The sequence below is a fragment of the Danio rerio genome, chromosome 23 (assembly GCF_049306965.1).
Source record: "Danio rerio strain Tuebingen ecotype United States chromosome 23, GRCz12tu, whole genome shotgun sequence".
NCBI lineage: Eukaryota > Metazoa > Chordata > Actinopteri > Cypriniformes > Danionidae > Danio > Danio rerio.
Genome location: NC_133198.1, coordinates 25890009 through 25906465, shown reverse-complemented (window position 1 = coordinate 25906465; position 16457 = coordinate 25890009). Strand labels below are relative to the sequence as shown.

At 35.9% G+C, this 16457-nt stretch overlaps 1 long non-coding RNA gene across 6 annotated transcripts in view; it reads right to left on the bottom strand.

Moving 5' to 3' along the window:
* Positions 1-16183, bottom strand: part of LOC101883493 (uncharacterized) — a 48568-nt gene extending 32385 nt beyond the window's left edge. For 2 of the 6 annotated variants that reach the window (XR_012398489.1, XR_012398492.1), the window contains exon 1: positions 2970-3040. This is a non-coding gene — a long non-coding RNA (uncharacterized lncRNA). Of the gene's footprint in view, positions 1-2969; positions 3092-10649; positions 10700-15450; positions 15730-16076 lie in introns of those variants that run through there. The other 4 variants (XR_012398488.1, XR_012398494.1, XR_012398495.1 and 1 more) reach the window with 4 other exon arrangements.
* Between the last annotated feature and the right edge of the window lie 274 nt (positions 16184-16457).

The following is a 16457-nucleotide window of genomic DNA, read 5'->3' as shown; positions in this document are numbered from 1 at the left end:
AGGCCGCCAAATCACAAATGCCAAGTTGTGATTGGCATGATTTTAGCCCTCATTTTGACTCACTGACAGTTTTGAGAAATCCTTGACAAATGCCTAAAAATCACCGGCAAATCTGTGCTCGTTCACACGAGTAACAATCACACAGTGTAAACTATCAAAGAGGCGACCAGAGAGAATCACAGATGAGTCGTCAATGCCCATGAGATATTTGGCATGCTAAATATCTGGAGCTATCGGCGATTGAAATCATGCCATGTGAAATGAGTTTTGACTGAAAATAACATCTGCGATTAACTACAGCCAATGAAAGAGCAGCATCCACTAGTGTAGGTATCTGCAGACCAGTGGGAGGTTGGGGGAGAAGTTAAAAGCACTTTTTTTTTCAGTTTATTTAGACCCAAGAAATAGAGGAAAAACTAGTGGACATTTTACAGGAGCACCAGTGTCTGTTTAATGTGTCCTTTGTGCAGCCTGAACTCATGATTTGACTTTTGCATAAGTCCGTCCTGCTTATAAATTATGATAAATAAAAAAAGGGAAATGGCCTGCCAGTAATTATTCTGTTATTTAACAATAGTTTCTTACAGTTTCAGTATATTTTACATTGGTTAAGACAGTGAGCAATGGTTAAATGATTTTTAAGGTTTGCCTTCAGGTACTTCTTAAAATATGTGAGTTTTAAAAGTTCAGGTGAAGACAGGCAACTCACTCCAACAGAGAGAAACTGGGAGAAAAGTGAAAGTTCTGCTGATTCGGTGACCTTAGCAGGCCGAAGGAAGTTTTTCGTTTCGGAAAATGTAAACATTTTCAGTCAGTCTTGGTCATTTGAGGAGCAAATGTGAATATGAGGCTGGCAATGTATGATGAGCCAGTCATTATGGTGTTTTAAGGAGACTTTTGACCTGTATTTTGCCATTAGCTCCTTCATATTTTCATCATGCCTGAACCTTAACGAGAAAAAAAAGCGAGCTGAGGTGTAACCAAGAAGAACTTTCCTTGAAGCTCTACCCAGTGTTTTTATAAATGTGTTATTTCAAAGATTAAAAAACTGATCTTGAATACATCTGCTATATAGTTTTGTTTTATTTTGTGCACTGTCATTGCCATCCCTTACATTACCATGATGCAAGTGTCCTCTCTTCAAAGGAAAAAAAAACCTGGCTCAAAACCCCACAGCTTCACATCTCAGAGGGAACCCTCCCACAGCCCAAACCCAGTCCACACCTACTGCTTTCCATGCTTTTGCAAACTGCTGATAATCATCTGCAATGGAAAGTGTGTGGGGGCTTGCAGGAAACCCTTCGACTATACTGTGCCAGGTAGTTGCACATCTAAAAACTGCAGAGAGCAATTAGTCGACGCTTAAACAAAACGAAAACACAAAGAAACGTGACAGCTTAGAGCACGAGACGCTCCGTTTATCTCATTAATAGAAATCTAAATGGGCAGGTGGCGGCAGGGAACGCCGGCGCCTTGGTATGTTGCTGCCAACGAAACGGAGGGGAGAGGATCACGGAGCCCTGCGGTCACGCCACCCTGGTTCTCTCTGAGCCAGCCGGAGGTCGGCCAGAGCGCGCATACATTAATGGCCTTCCACACTAATTGCTTCTCACTTAGACAAATCTCTGCAAATCACGGGCCGAGCCGGCAGCGCAGCCGATGCCCCCCGGGAGAGGAGACGGCAGGCAGGCGGGCAAGAGAGAGAGAGAGAGCGAGTTGTGAGGGAGGAGGAAAGCGCCGCCAGGAGTGTGTGCGGTGTGGGCGCCTCTGAAAGCAAGGGGGGAGCAATCCCTGGAGGGAGAGCGAGTAAGGAGAGAGAGAATAGATACATACATGGGCCTACACACACACACACACACACACACTTGCATGGAGAGATTGGACCAGGCTATAGGCAGACCTTGCCAGCCTCAGCCCCCCGACCCCCTGCAAACATGCTCAGATCTCCCCCCGCCTCCTGCAGCTCCCTATCTCTGCGCTCAAACACCAGCCCAGGGAGGGGAAAGATGAAAAAAAGAAAGAAAAATCAATAGCACAGATGGATAGCCGGATAACAGGGTCCGGCATGCTCCGGCAGTGAGGCAATCCAGAGGGTGCCCTCACAACTTCCACACAAGCGAAAAGAAGAACAACACGAGGCCGGTGGAGAAAAAAGAGAGCGAGCGAGACGATCTGCCCTGGGAGCCTAATCACACCCCCACACCTGTGTTCCAGCCCTCATTTATCCAGCCTTACACACACACACACACACACACGCACACATACACACACATACACACACACACACCAACCAAAACACTCGTTTATTTTCCAGCAGCCGTCCTCCCTTCCTGTGTTTCTACTCATCTTCATCAGGACCTCAACTCTAAACTTGAGGAAGCTGAGCTGACCATTTCTTTCTTTCTTTCTTTCCATGTTTGCTAAACATTCATTTTTTAACCACCAAAATAAATATAATTCTTTCAATAAATTGAACATATTTGGATAGATGGATGGATGGATGATTTAATGGAAGGATGGAGAAAGTGGTCCTAATAATAATAATAATAATCATAGTAATAATAATAATAATAATGGCATTGTTGTTGTTATAATATTATTATTATCAAATGCTAATTCATAAAAAGTTAATTATTCAAAATTATAGTAAAATACTTCACTACCCATAATCCCGAGAAATTAACTTGGAAACGAGAGTGCAGTCAAAACTTTTGTACCAACATTGCTGAGGATTTTTCCTATGGACTCACACTTTTAGAGCAATCGATTACAAATGTGGACCCATATTCACTATGCTAAAAACAAATTGCTAACAGCTTGTCATCATTTACATAATGTGTAGCCTCTATGACCAAGACCAAAAACCTGTTGGACACTCTTCATGAGGAGCTCACACCATTTTCAGCAATAATAAAACAGTTTCTAGCAAGAACATATCTGTAAATGACAAAAAAGGATATTGACTGCACCGATGTCCAGCAAATGATCAGCTGTAGTTACATTCACTAACGGTTGTAATCAGGAAAACAGAGCGAGCGTCATTAAAACACGGACGTACGTCATTCATAACAATGATCACGCTGATGAAGACGCTGCATGCACCTTTAGCACCACCTAGTGATAAAGGGTTAAAGGAATTGGCCGGCCAGAGAGTCTATCTGTGACTAAAGCAAAGCAAAACTAATTTTCACACAGCCAGAAAAAGTGTGTACCCATATGCTGCACATTTCTCAAAATACATTTAACTAAACTGATTCTGTATGACTTTTTTCGATCATTAAAGTGAAAATAAAGTGAACTGTTGCGAATAAACTCATTATTTGGTTTAAAAAGAGCTAATAAACAATAAGTAATACGAAATATAATAGGTGAAATATAAACGAGAAACTGTAGCTCTTGTAGGAAAAGTAAGTGCAGGTCAGAGTGCAGTTGAGGACAGAGGCTCGGTTTGTGGTGAACTGAAGCTGTGTGTAGGTCGGAGGTGAGCTCAACACCTCACACGCGCACATCTCCACTGCTATTTTCTTTGAATATAGTGCCGTCTGGTGGCCAAACAACGGCATTACGCAAAACTAAGAACGGAAGACTGGCAGATACCTGCACAAGATGCAATTATTTTATCAACTACTGTGACTTTATGACAGATAAAAAGATAATCAATAACATAAGTTTAATTAAGTTTCAGGAATAATTATGTGAATACACAAGATGGCAAATCTTCTGATGTTTAGCTTTGATAAATTCTGGCCTACAAATTCAGTCATAATGCAAAGACATCCGGCCAGAGGAACTTACTGAGGGAAAAAAAATCACATTAAAAAACGTATTTAGCTTTATGTGCTTTCTATGTTTATATAAAACATACTTTAATATGCAAATACGACATTTATGTTTTGAATGTGATACAAATGAGTTATATTACAGTGTGCAACTAATTTGTTTAGCATTATTGAATAACAAAATATAATATAAGTATAAGAGTATAAGAGTTTACAATATTTATTATTCAGATTTGTTGTTATGCCTTATAAATCATTCTAATGATTCATGATTAATTCCTAATTATTTTATTCTATTTAATGGCTTTTTAAGGGGAAAAAAAAGGTCTTTTCTGTTATTTTAAAATAGTTAAAAAAAATTTTTTTTTACTGTTTTAGTGTTTTTTTTGTATGATAAATATTGACAACTATAAAAACAACAAGGAAAAAAAGGAAAACATACATTTGTGGTGTTAAAAATGAAATTTTGTATATGAAATTAAAAACTAGTGCATCTTTGCAATTGTAAGATTCTGTTTGAGCATTAAAAAGATCTTTAAAGTTACAGTGCACAAAGTTCACTTCACAGAGAGTCGCTTCTATATCAGTATGCAGCAAGCACAATTTCTAATGTAGACTATGTAAACATTTTAATCCCTAATTCAAACGATTCCCACCCAAAGGTATGAAGCCTGGTTGAGCTTGTAGTGTATTGTCAGCACATCCAAGAAATGCTGTTTTACTGAACTAATACTGATACACATGCCATTTCTTGGCCAACATTTTACTTTCACACACACATAACGAATATTACAAGATCCAAGGGCTGGGCTGACTTTAGATTGTAATGTATTACTTTTCCCCCCCAACACAGTACAGGTAGTATTAGATGTCATTTTCCCAAACATCAGCATGCTGCATTTAACGCACAATATTGTCTGTTATTTATTTATTTATTTATTTTTTTCCATTTTACCAATACAATATTATTGTGCCATACAAAGCCACAGAAGACAATTTGTGTGCCTGTTTCATTCTGGACTGAAACAGAATTAAATAAGACATTGATCCATTTTATAAATTTAAAATGCAATATTTTGTTTCTACATATAGCATATAAATAACAGTAGGGCTGTCCAATCTGACTTGCATTGTGACAATATGTATCATATGGACAATGTAAAAAGTCTTTTGTTTTTTATATTTTGCTCTATTGTGTATATTGTTGTGCCACAAAATACACTGTTTTCTTTATTTATTTTTTCATCATTTATATAAGCACAATATTACACACCATTACGGGAAGGCACACAGAAACATGATTAATAGCATCATAAGAAAGTTGTTATCTTGAAAGTATATTTTTCACATTTTGTATTTTATTTAGCTGTATTTTATGTTGGGCCTGTAATCATTTGCTTGAGAGTGTTTTTATTCATCATTCATTTATTTACCTTCGGCTTAGTCCCTTATTCATCAGGAGTCACCACAGCGGAATGAACCACCAACTATTCCAGCATATGTTTTCCGCAGCGGATGCTCTTCCAGCTGCAACCAAACACTGGGAAACACCCAAACATTCTCACATCCACACACACATTCATTCACTAGGGTCAATTTAGTTCATCCAATTCACATAGCGCACGTCTAGGGACTGTGGGAGAAACCAGAGCACCTGGAGGAAAACCACTCCAACACTGGGAGAACATGCAAACTCCACACAAAAATGCCAACTGGCCCAGCTGGGCCACTGTGCCGCCCCAGAAAAGTTTTTTATATTTTATTAATATTTATTTTATGTTTGTTCATTCTTATTCAAACACTTGCCCTTAGAAATATGATTATTTACAGTGTACAAAATGCAGTGTTCCACACAATTCAATCATGTGGTTCCAACACGAATTGATTGAGTTGACGTAAAAACAATTAAGTAGATAGAATATAAAACAATTAAGTATACCAAAACATTTCCAAGATTTGTGTTGATTCAGCTCATTTTAAATAAGTAGCATGAACAACCAGCATAAATAATTTTTTGTGTGTATGAATGAGTGGATTTTATAAACTATAAACTAGTATATATATCATTTAAAAAAGAGAAAAGATATTGTTCTTTCCATGAGGTCAGTGTATATGAACTCTTAATTTATATATATATATATATATATATATATATATATATATATATATATATATATATATATATATATATATATATATATACACACTAAGGGTGTAACAATACGCGTATTCGTATTGAACTGTTCGGTACGAGACTTTCGGTTCGGTACGCATTACAAACCGAACTATTCAATTCAGACTAACATCTAAAAAGTTAAAAGGGAATAAGTATAATGTTTTCAGTGCAGCAACGCTCAACATGGCATCCCAAATGATGTGGCAGACAACATGCTGCCTTCCCCGCTGTCATGCTAAACAGTAGACCATCGCTTTTGAACTCAGAATATCACTTTATTAAAGCATGCGCTCATTAGCAATCTTTCTAGCTTCTGTCAGCCTGGCTGCTCCTGCTGGCTCCGCCCCCATTGCCCCAGCAACCCTGGACCCCTGACACAAAAGAGCCTACCTCCAAACACTACTCCAAGCACGCGCTACACTAGCTTGCAAAATGGAAAGTAACGTTAATGTAATCCTAGACATCCCAAGTCTCCCGTAAGCTTCGGGAGATTCCTGGATGCCCGCAAACGAATAAAAATCTTCTGGAAATCGCTCGTCTCCACCCCGGTCCTTAAATACGTCGCACACCCCTCTCCATTGCATCCCTCCATTGCATCCCTCCCAGCTCTTCAGGTATGTTGGACACAACTCAGGTACATCGCACGCACACGCCCCCCTTCAGATACGTCACGCACCATCACCGCTACCAAGAGAGTGGTGGAAAAAACATCTGAGAGATCTTAATCGGTAGTGAAAATGTCAGGTTTTAATAAAATGTTAAATGTAATAGAGCCCCGTAACATTATTCCTTCATAAGCCCATTTCAGTCAGATGATTTTCGCTTTCAGATCCACTGAAATGGCAAGTGATCAAATCAAGCAGATCTGTGCTGTCTAAGGAAAAGTGTTCTTTTCTTTTTATTTGTTTAACTACTACAATATTATATTTATTTTTTCTAAGCAGCTTTTTGGTTTTGAGTATAAAGAAGGATTTATTGTATTTGCTGCTAAGCAGAAACCCCGGAAGTATAGCTCTATCACTGTTTAAAGTAAAAGAAAAAAAAACAGGATCATACTTTTATGATTTTAGTTTTAATACATAAAAAAATTAAATCAAAGAAATCCTCTGGCTTTTTTCTTTTTTTTGTGTGTGTGTGTGTATATTTATATATATATATATATATATATATATATATATATATATATATATATATATATATATATATATATATATATATATATATATATATATATATATATAGTTGAAAAAGAATTATTAACCCCTCTTTGAATTTTATTTTCTTTTTTAAATATTTCTCAAATGAAGTTTAACAAAGCAAGGAAATTGTCACAGTATGTCTGATAATATTTTTTCTTTTGGAGAAAGTCTTATTTGTTTTATTTTGGCTAGAATAAAAGCAGTTTTAAATTTTTTTATAAACATTTTAGGGTCAAAATTTTTAGCCACTTTAAGCTATATATTTTTTTTCGATAGTCTACAGAACAAACCATCATTATACAATAACTTACCTAATACCCCAACCTGCCTAGTTAACCTAATTAGGCCTTTAAATGTGACTTTAAGTTGTATAGAAGTGTCTTGAAAAATATCTAGTCAAATATTATTTACTGTCATCATGGCAAAGATAAAATAAATCAGTTGTTAGAAATGAGTTAATAAAACTGTTATGTTTAGAAATGTGTTTAAAAAATATTCTCTCTGTTAAACAGAAATTGCAGGAAAAAATAAACAGGGGGGCTAATAATTCAGGGGCTAATAATGATTGCAACTGTATGTATATGAATATATTTATATATCATTATCAGGACATGAAATTTAAGATGAATTATATCTTGATATGAGAGTTTTTTTTATATTTCAGTACATGTCAGAATGCATAATATTAAGAAAACAGCAGGCCTGAAGCACCTACATGACCTACTACCTCTGGCAAGATTATGAAGTGTGCATTTGATGGACGCTTCAACATCCTCTGAGGCAAAAACTCAAATGAATGGACACTGTGGTTATATCATGTGATGATGACAAAATTCAGATATTATTCATATACTCATATTCATAAAAAAGAGGACATACTTTTTTAAAGGTTCTGATGTTGCCAGTACACAACTTTGAATGTAGTAAATCGCCTGCAGTCTGTCTAAATGAATCAGCCATTTTGAATGAATTTTTTTGAATGAATGATTCATTGATTCTCTCATTAAGAAAAAGACTTGCAGCTGCCAGGCAGTTTAAGTGTCATACTTATTTATACATGAGACATGACAGGCTCAAGCCAGCCAAAGTAACGGCATTGAAACACTCAGCAAAAAAAGTATTTAATCATCAGTAGAAATAGAGCGAGATTCAATAATTCAATATATTGTAACAATGAACAATATTGATATTGTGGACAAAATATTGTGACTAACTGTTTCTTTTTTATCTTTTAGAGTGCTTTTTAGGAATTTTTTGCCACAAAACTACAAAAGCTTTAATTGTATGTGATGTTCATTTCTTACATTAAAAACATAGTTGTCATCCTTTTTCTTAAATGTAGTTTTTAACTAATACAATTCAGTTGTGCTTTAAAACTACTAATAACATAGTAATTGTAATAAATCTAGCTTTTTCTCACTGTTGATTTTAACCCATTAACTAACGTTTACCAATGCAATTTTATTGTAAATCATTACGTAATGCACTTTATAATATTTTTACTAATTAATCAGGTTGAAACATTTACTCTGAACATGTATGTACAAGAAGTATTTTTACTTATTAATTGGAAACTTTTTTCAGCTTAGGTCAATATCGTGATAAAACCATATAAAGTGATGAAATGTTCAGCAATTAATCACAACAAGAAAACGAGATAACACAATAAGTCTAAACATTAGTCAAAAAATACTGAGGAATATTTTCTTTTTTGTTAAATTAGCAATATCACACAAGTAGCAGTGCGATAGCTGTATATCGGCACTGGTGGGAGGTTGTGCGTTAGTTTCCCACCTGTGATGATATACAGCCATGTTGCACTGCTTAATTGGCAGAATCGTGTATATAAAAAAGAAAATCAAACAAAGACGGTCTTAATACCTTTTTGTATGAGGAACTACATTCTTCCACCATTCATTCACATCTCCAGCTGACGTCAGAACAGCAGAAACCATTACTAATTCACAAACGTCATTTTAGCTAGTATTTGAATGATTCTCTAGCGTAATATCTAAAGTGAGGGCAAAACAGGTGATTTTGCTCACATTTTAAGATTATAAAACTGAACAGCATGAAACGCCATCAGTCTACAAAGATTTCCCAGTATTTCTCTGTTGCAATTGGGAAATCACAATAATTAACCAGATTACTGTTGTGTTTGCGATAAGGAAAATGCTTAACACATGCGGGCATTTCTTCTTTCGTTCTTTTTACTGAACTAGTCTGCAGTAACGAAAACAGGAGACTTAATAGAAACAAGCAGATGGCCAAAGAAAAAGTAACTCAGAGTTATACAAAGAGTGGCTAACACAAAATACATACCTTGCTGATATCCCATCACTCAATACACTACAATTACTATGGTATAAATACAGCACCACAATATACAAAAGAGAGAGATCGACTGAGAATGTAATTTACTTGTTTTATAATGATTTGATCAGCTGTAGTTAGAAAATACGCCAATCTTTTCACCTCTAAGGGCCTATTATATGGTCTCTGTCAACATATTGGGAATGGACATTTATCGTCTTTGCTCTGCTCAGCATGACAGGCTGATGGATGCCAACCTGCTGTATCTTCATAATTATAAAATATTTAAAATAGGCACTATTCTTATAAACTGCATAGTTGCAATCTAAACAACTGCATTCTCACCTAAAAAAGCCTCAAAAGTACATAATGTTGTCCAACAGCTGCAATATTTGTCAAACTGTAGTGAGTTTATCTATCTGCTGTCACTCTATGTGGGCAGAGTAATCCACTTGTTAAGTGTGACGTCACACGAAGCGGCTTCCGGGTCCAAGTGCTCTATTCAACTGAATGGGGAGACCCATGAAATGGTAATAACAAACGTTTACAAAGCGATTTAATACTTTCGAAAATCACGATAGCAATATAGATGTCCATGCCTAATATCCAATGGCTAGAAAGTGATAAAATTTTTTATAAATTGTAAAAATATTGGTATTTGTTATGCAGCAAGCCCAGAGACTGTTGTGTACACTATGACTTTATGTAAAATTAACTTTAATGTGTGATATGAATAAAAAGATCATAAACGAATGATTTCTCAACTTAAATGAATGGCGGCTTGGACCCGGAAACAGTATTGCATACGTCACCACAACACAACACAACACAAGCGGATACACAAGGGTGAAAAGGTTGTACAAGTTCTGATATTGCAGAATACTGCACGGCTATCAGCCAATCAGATTTAAGAACCAGACCGAACGGTTGTATAAAATTGTATATCCGTTGAGAGATACAAATAATATATATCTGTTTCCACACACCAGAGGCCTAATCATGCAATTCCACTCAGCTATCCCAGGCATTTTTCACTTTCACACCATTGGACAGAACACTCTGTTTCTTCAGAGAAAACAGTCATCCAGAGCCTCCTCCACTCCAGCATATAGCCGTAACAAAGCCAAATTTAAACGCAACCCCCACATGCCTACTTTAAAAAAAAAAAATCAGTTACAGTACGGCCATCCTGCTGAATCTGTACGGCCAGGCGGTGAGTCAGAGAGTGGATTGTGGCTCAGCAGGATGTGCTTCCTCTCCAGGTTTTGCAGGGAGTCGTGTCGTCTAGGGAACACAGGGAGCCCAGGCCTCATTAAATGTGCTGAGGAGACCCATCAGGAGCGGTTTTACACAGCCGACCCGCACCACTTTCTCATTACAGACCCAATCCTCCCCCAAGCACTCTGCTCACACAGCACAAACCATCCGATATCAAATCAAATCAGCCAGCCAGGGAAATAACCCAGTAAAAACACACTCACGTCACACAAATTCACACACTCCCACTGACAGCCGCATGTAGAGCAGTATGGCCTTGTACCACCTTCATTCCACCGGCCGAGACGCAATGTAAACACACAAACGTATGCACATAAACAACAGAAGTGTACCACAATGCTTCAACACAAAGATAAATCAAATGGGACGCCAGTAAATGTGTGTGTGGAGGTTTTCACTCTTTATCTCAATTCAAAATGCAGAATTGTCTCTTGTATCCTCCTACATAGAGGTGAATGATGATGACTGACCACAAAGTACACACATCTCCGGTGTGTTTACTCGAGGTCTAGTAACCGAGGAGCCATTATCAATGTTTACACAAGCAGCTTTTAACTAACTGATTCAGCAACACGAGCTCTATCACTGCTATTTGTATCCGCTGCTTATCTTTTTCATTTCTAGAAGAGTTTATGTTTGTGAACTGTGAGTTTTGCTTGTAGTTGTCGATATTGATGTATTTTTGTTGCAGATATGGGATGGGATAGGAGGAATGGTATTCTTTGAGTGTAAATCTATGGTCTGTGATAGTTGCTGTTCAGTGTACAGGGAGAAAGCAGAGCCAAAAGCAAATTCCAGTATTGACACGTACCTGCCTTCAAAGACTGGTGGGATATGAGTGAGCTGGATTAACACGGTTTACACAGCACTAACATCTGCACCAAATCAGGAGAAACACATTCTGGAACAGATCCTTAAAACACACATAAAGGTGCTGTGTGAGAAGTGCTAACCTCCAATTGTTTACTTGAAAGGGACAGTTCACAAAAAAAATGGAAAAACCCTTTACTTGTTTCAAACCTTTATGAGCTTCTTCTGTTGAACACACACACACAAAGAGATTTTGAAGAATGCTGAAAACCATAATTGACTTCCGTAGTGTTTGTTTTTCCTATTATGGAAGTCAATGGTTACAGGTTTTCAGCATTCTTCAGAATATCATCTTAAGCATTTAACAGAAGAAAAAAAACTCATAAAGGTTTGGAACCACCTTAGGGTGTTTTATAAGGGTTTTTTGAAATATATATATATATTTTGTAAACTATCCCTTTAAAGCATAGATGCTCAAACTAGGGCCCAGCGGGCCAAAGTTGGCCCATGGCAACCTTGGCTTACTAATTTGGCTTACTATCCCATCTAAGAAGAGAGGGAGAATGCTGGGGATGGTTTCGTGATTGTCCATTCAAATTAAAAGTAACCCTTTGTTTTATTGTTAGTTTGATTTATTTTCAAAAGCTAACTGAAATTAAATGCTTTAATTAAATGGTGTAAATTAATCAGATTTGGTTTAAATGTACATGTCACCACACAATCCTGAGACTTTGGTGAGCAAATCATGCAAGTGTATTCAGCATTGAACTCCACAGTGTCATACATTTTTGGTAACTCTTTATTTTGATGGTCCATTTGAGTATTAGTAGACTGTCTGCTTAATATCTGCTGATACTGCTCCTTCAACAGACATTTAACTGACTATAGGAAACTTTGCAAGTGCATGTCAACTTACACTAACCCTAACCTAACAGTCTACTTATAATCTAATGAGAATTAGTTGGCATGTAGATGCAATGTAACTTAAAATCAACAGACAGACCATCAAAATGAAGTGACATTTTTTTTTTACATTTTTTAAAATGTTTTTTAAATGCTTTAGTTTTTTTTAGAATATTACATGTTTTAAAAATGTTTTTATTGCAATACGTTTTAGTTTAAAAAGTTATACTGCATTAATACAATAAAATAATAAGAACTAATACTAAAACTAATAATAAAAATGATAAAAACAAAAAAGTATACGATTTAAAGAAATGTTTTACTTATTTTAAATATTATAATATTAATTAGGAAATTATCTATGGCAACTTTAATGTAATATAGATTTGGTTTTTGGACCAATATACGAAAAAGTTTGGGCAAAAGTTTGTGGATGTTTCCCAGAGATAGGTTGCAGCTAGAAGGGTATCTGCTGTGTAAAAACGTGCTGGATAAGTTGGCGGTTCGTTCTGCTGTGGCGACCCAGGATTAATAAAGAGACTAAGCCGAAAAGAAAATGAATGAATAAATGAATAATAATAAAAATAATAATACTAATTATTATTGTTATTCTTCTTTAAATATAAATTAATACAATCATTAGTTTTTGTTTTTTTTTCATTTTGAGATTATTAGGTTGCCATTTTAGATTAAACTGTCTGTAGAGTAGATGCAGAGTGAAACAGAATTAAATTAAACATGATATAAGAAAACACTAAATAATAAAAAAAAATACAAAAATAAAATATAAAAAGTCCAATAGAACGAAAAAAAAGGATTGTTTAATACAATAAAATGAATAATATAAATGCTTTTAAATTGGTAAATGAAAAAATAAAATACTAGCCTATATCCCAAATACTATAATATAAAAAAATTATAACTATCTTAAACAACTCTCCTCCAGGTGCTCTGGTTTCCACCACAGTCCAAAGACATGTAGTACAGGTGAATTGAATAAGCTAAATTGGCTGTAGTGTATGGCTGAATAAGTGTGTATAGGTGTTTTCCAATGTTTAGCAGCTGGAAGGGCATCTGCTGTGTAAAACATACTGTATGATGGAAAAGTTGGCAATTCATTTTGCTGTGACGACCCCTGATTAATAAAGGAACTAAGCTGAAGGAAAATGAATGAATGAATGAATGAATGAATGAATGAACATCACAAAAAAAAAATATAAACTACATGAATTAACAAAATAAATAAATAAAAAGGAGGAATTTTAAACCAGAACAATATGTCAGACAGACTAAACAATGGAAGACAAGCTTAGACACGTTTCTCCCTACAAAAAATAAAAATAACACAGCAAACGTGTACAATCATCTTACGTGCCTCTCCTGTCAGTTGGATTTTAGCCACTAGAGGGCTCACTCAGACTAGTTTCAATGCAGTCACGTGATGCGTCTGAAGCAAGGAATCATATCAGTCCACACAACACAAACAACCATTGTTTCTGATATTTAAAAAAGCAGGGGGAGGCATAAACCAAGTGACAGCATTCATGCGACCGTCTAGATTAAATGAGGACTGCTGCAACGCTGTTGAGCTTTCTGCGAGGTAGTGTGGTACACTCATATTAAGGCAGACAAAGGAAGTGTCAGCTCACATTCCTCACGGTGGTTAAGAGCATTAAACAGGAAGAGATCAATGTTAACACGTGATCAGCTTTTCCTCCTGCGTCCACCAGAGGGCGATGCAATCAATTCTACACGTGGCTTCTGTGCTTTACACTTTTAACTGCAACTGAACACTAAACAGACTTTAAAGATAGTTTACCCCAAAATGAAAATTCTACTATAATTTACACCCTCTCATGTTAGTCACTTCTTCTTGTGGATATAAAAGGAAATTAATCAGTGCCTGACACTTTCATAATAGAAAAGGTAATACAGAAGCAAAATGAATGCTAAGAGCAAATGTATTTACATGAACACATTTTTGGAATTTATTTTTTATTTATTAAAAATTGTAATTTATGACTGGGTTATTTTAAAACTAAATATGTTTTTGTTACCCTAAATAGACCTCAAATTCAATACAATAACGAATTAGATTTATTTATTCTGATGTCATTTATTTGACATTTTTAAAGATTATATTTATTTTAACTGTTGTCTCAGCAAGTCAGAAGCAATGAGACTGGAAATAAATAAAACATTAAAACGGCTAAATCTGAACTTAAGCTAAACCTACACATTCATTCATTTATTTTGGCTTAGTGACTTTGGTAATCAGAGGTCGCAGCAGCGGAATGAACCGCCAACTTATCCACCATATGTTTTACGCAGCAGATGCCCTTCCAGCTCCAACCCATTGGACAATTTAGCCTACCCAATTTACCTATAGCGCATGTCTTTGAACATGTGGGGGAACCAGAGCACCCGGAGGAAACCCACGTGAACATGGGGAGAACATGCAAACTCCACACAGAAATGCCATCTGACCCAGCCAAGCCTTGAACCAGCAACCTTCTTGCTGTGAGTCAATCGTGCTACTCTCTGCGCCACTGTGACACGCATATATATATATATATATATATATATATATATATATATATATATATATATATATATATATATATATATATATATATATATATATATATATATACACACACACACACACACACACACACACACACACACACACACACACACACACACACACACACACACACACACATATATATATATATATATATATATATATATATATATATATATATACATATATACATACATATATACATACATACATACACACACACACACACACACATTTATTTTAAAAACTTGGAATTGTTTATAATATAATCAAAACAGCCAATACAATTTACTTTAATATATACAATAGTCTACCTTTTGTCTAAATTTTATATTTAATGTCCTAAAATATTGAGTAATTGCCTTACTCAGGAAATTACAATCAAAATAGTCTCATATGATGTACCTTAGAGCTGATTATCCTGATTGGGGATTGTTGTGGTCTTTTTTTGTCCTGTCATTACCCGTCTCTCTGTGATAGGGAAACTCCACTTGGTTGGATTTCATCAGAATCCTCTCAGTCAGAAACGCCTCTCTCTGCAGGCTGTCCAGAGCTCAGCGATCATATGAAAAGCAGACGTTTCCTCTCTGCACACAGACAGAAGGCTGTGGAGATTTGACAAACAAATTTGTCTTCTGGGGTTTTCACAGCCCTGCGGTCACAGATCTTTTACACCCTCGTCTCAAGAATTAAACATCACATCTTACCACTGTAACACTGCTACCTCTCATCCAAAGATGCAGTTGATAAACTAATGTAAATTGCATTAGAGAGGAATGTCCGTGGTAAGTGTTGTTAGTCGATACTTCATATAGTGTAATATTATTTCTGAAAGAGTGAGATTACATGCTGAAGGCATATCTAAAATGAAAGAATATCATATAAAGCACATTTCCACTTATTAATAGTACTAAAGCACTCATAGATGCCATTTGGATTTCACCTGAAGACAGCTGGTGGCCTTTGGATCAATCTAGCAGATGATCACTGTATAACCAACTCACATCTGTGACCCGGGAGGTTTATAATACCTGGAGAAAGCCATGTTAGCGTTCCCATTCATCTCAAATTCAGTTGCTCTGCTGGCACACCACATGGTTTCCTCCGCTCGTGAATGCTCAGTTTTGCAGTCAATCACCTGAGATGAAAATACAGTGAGATTAGTCACTGGGCAACCAAAGGACAATAAATACATAAATATATAAATAATAATAATAATAATCTGAAAAGATGCAGTTTCTCTGTATAGTTTGTCAGTAAAAAAAAATGTTTACAAGCAAAAGCCAGCATTTAATTTACAAAAACAGCCAAACAGCCCTGTACACCAGCAGCAAAAGCTTGGGGTCAACAGGATTTCGTAATTCAGGGTTCACGCACATTTTTACTACTAAAAATTCATGACTTTTCCAAGA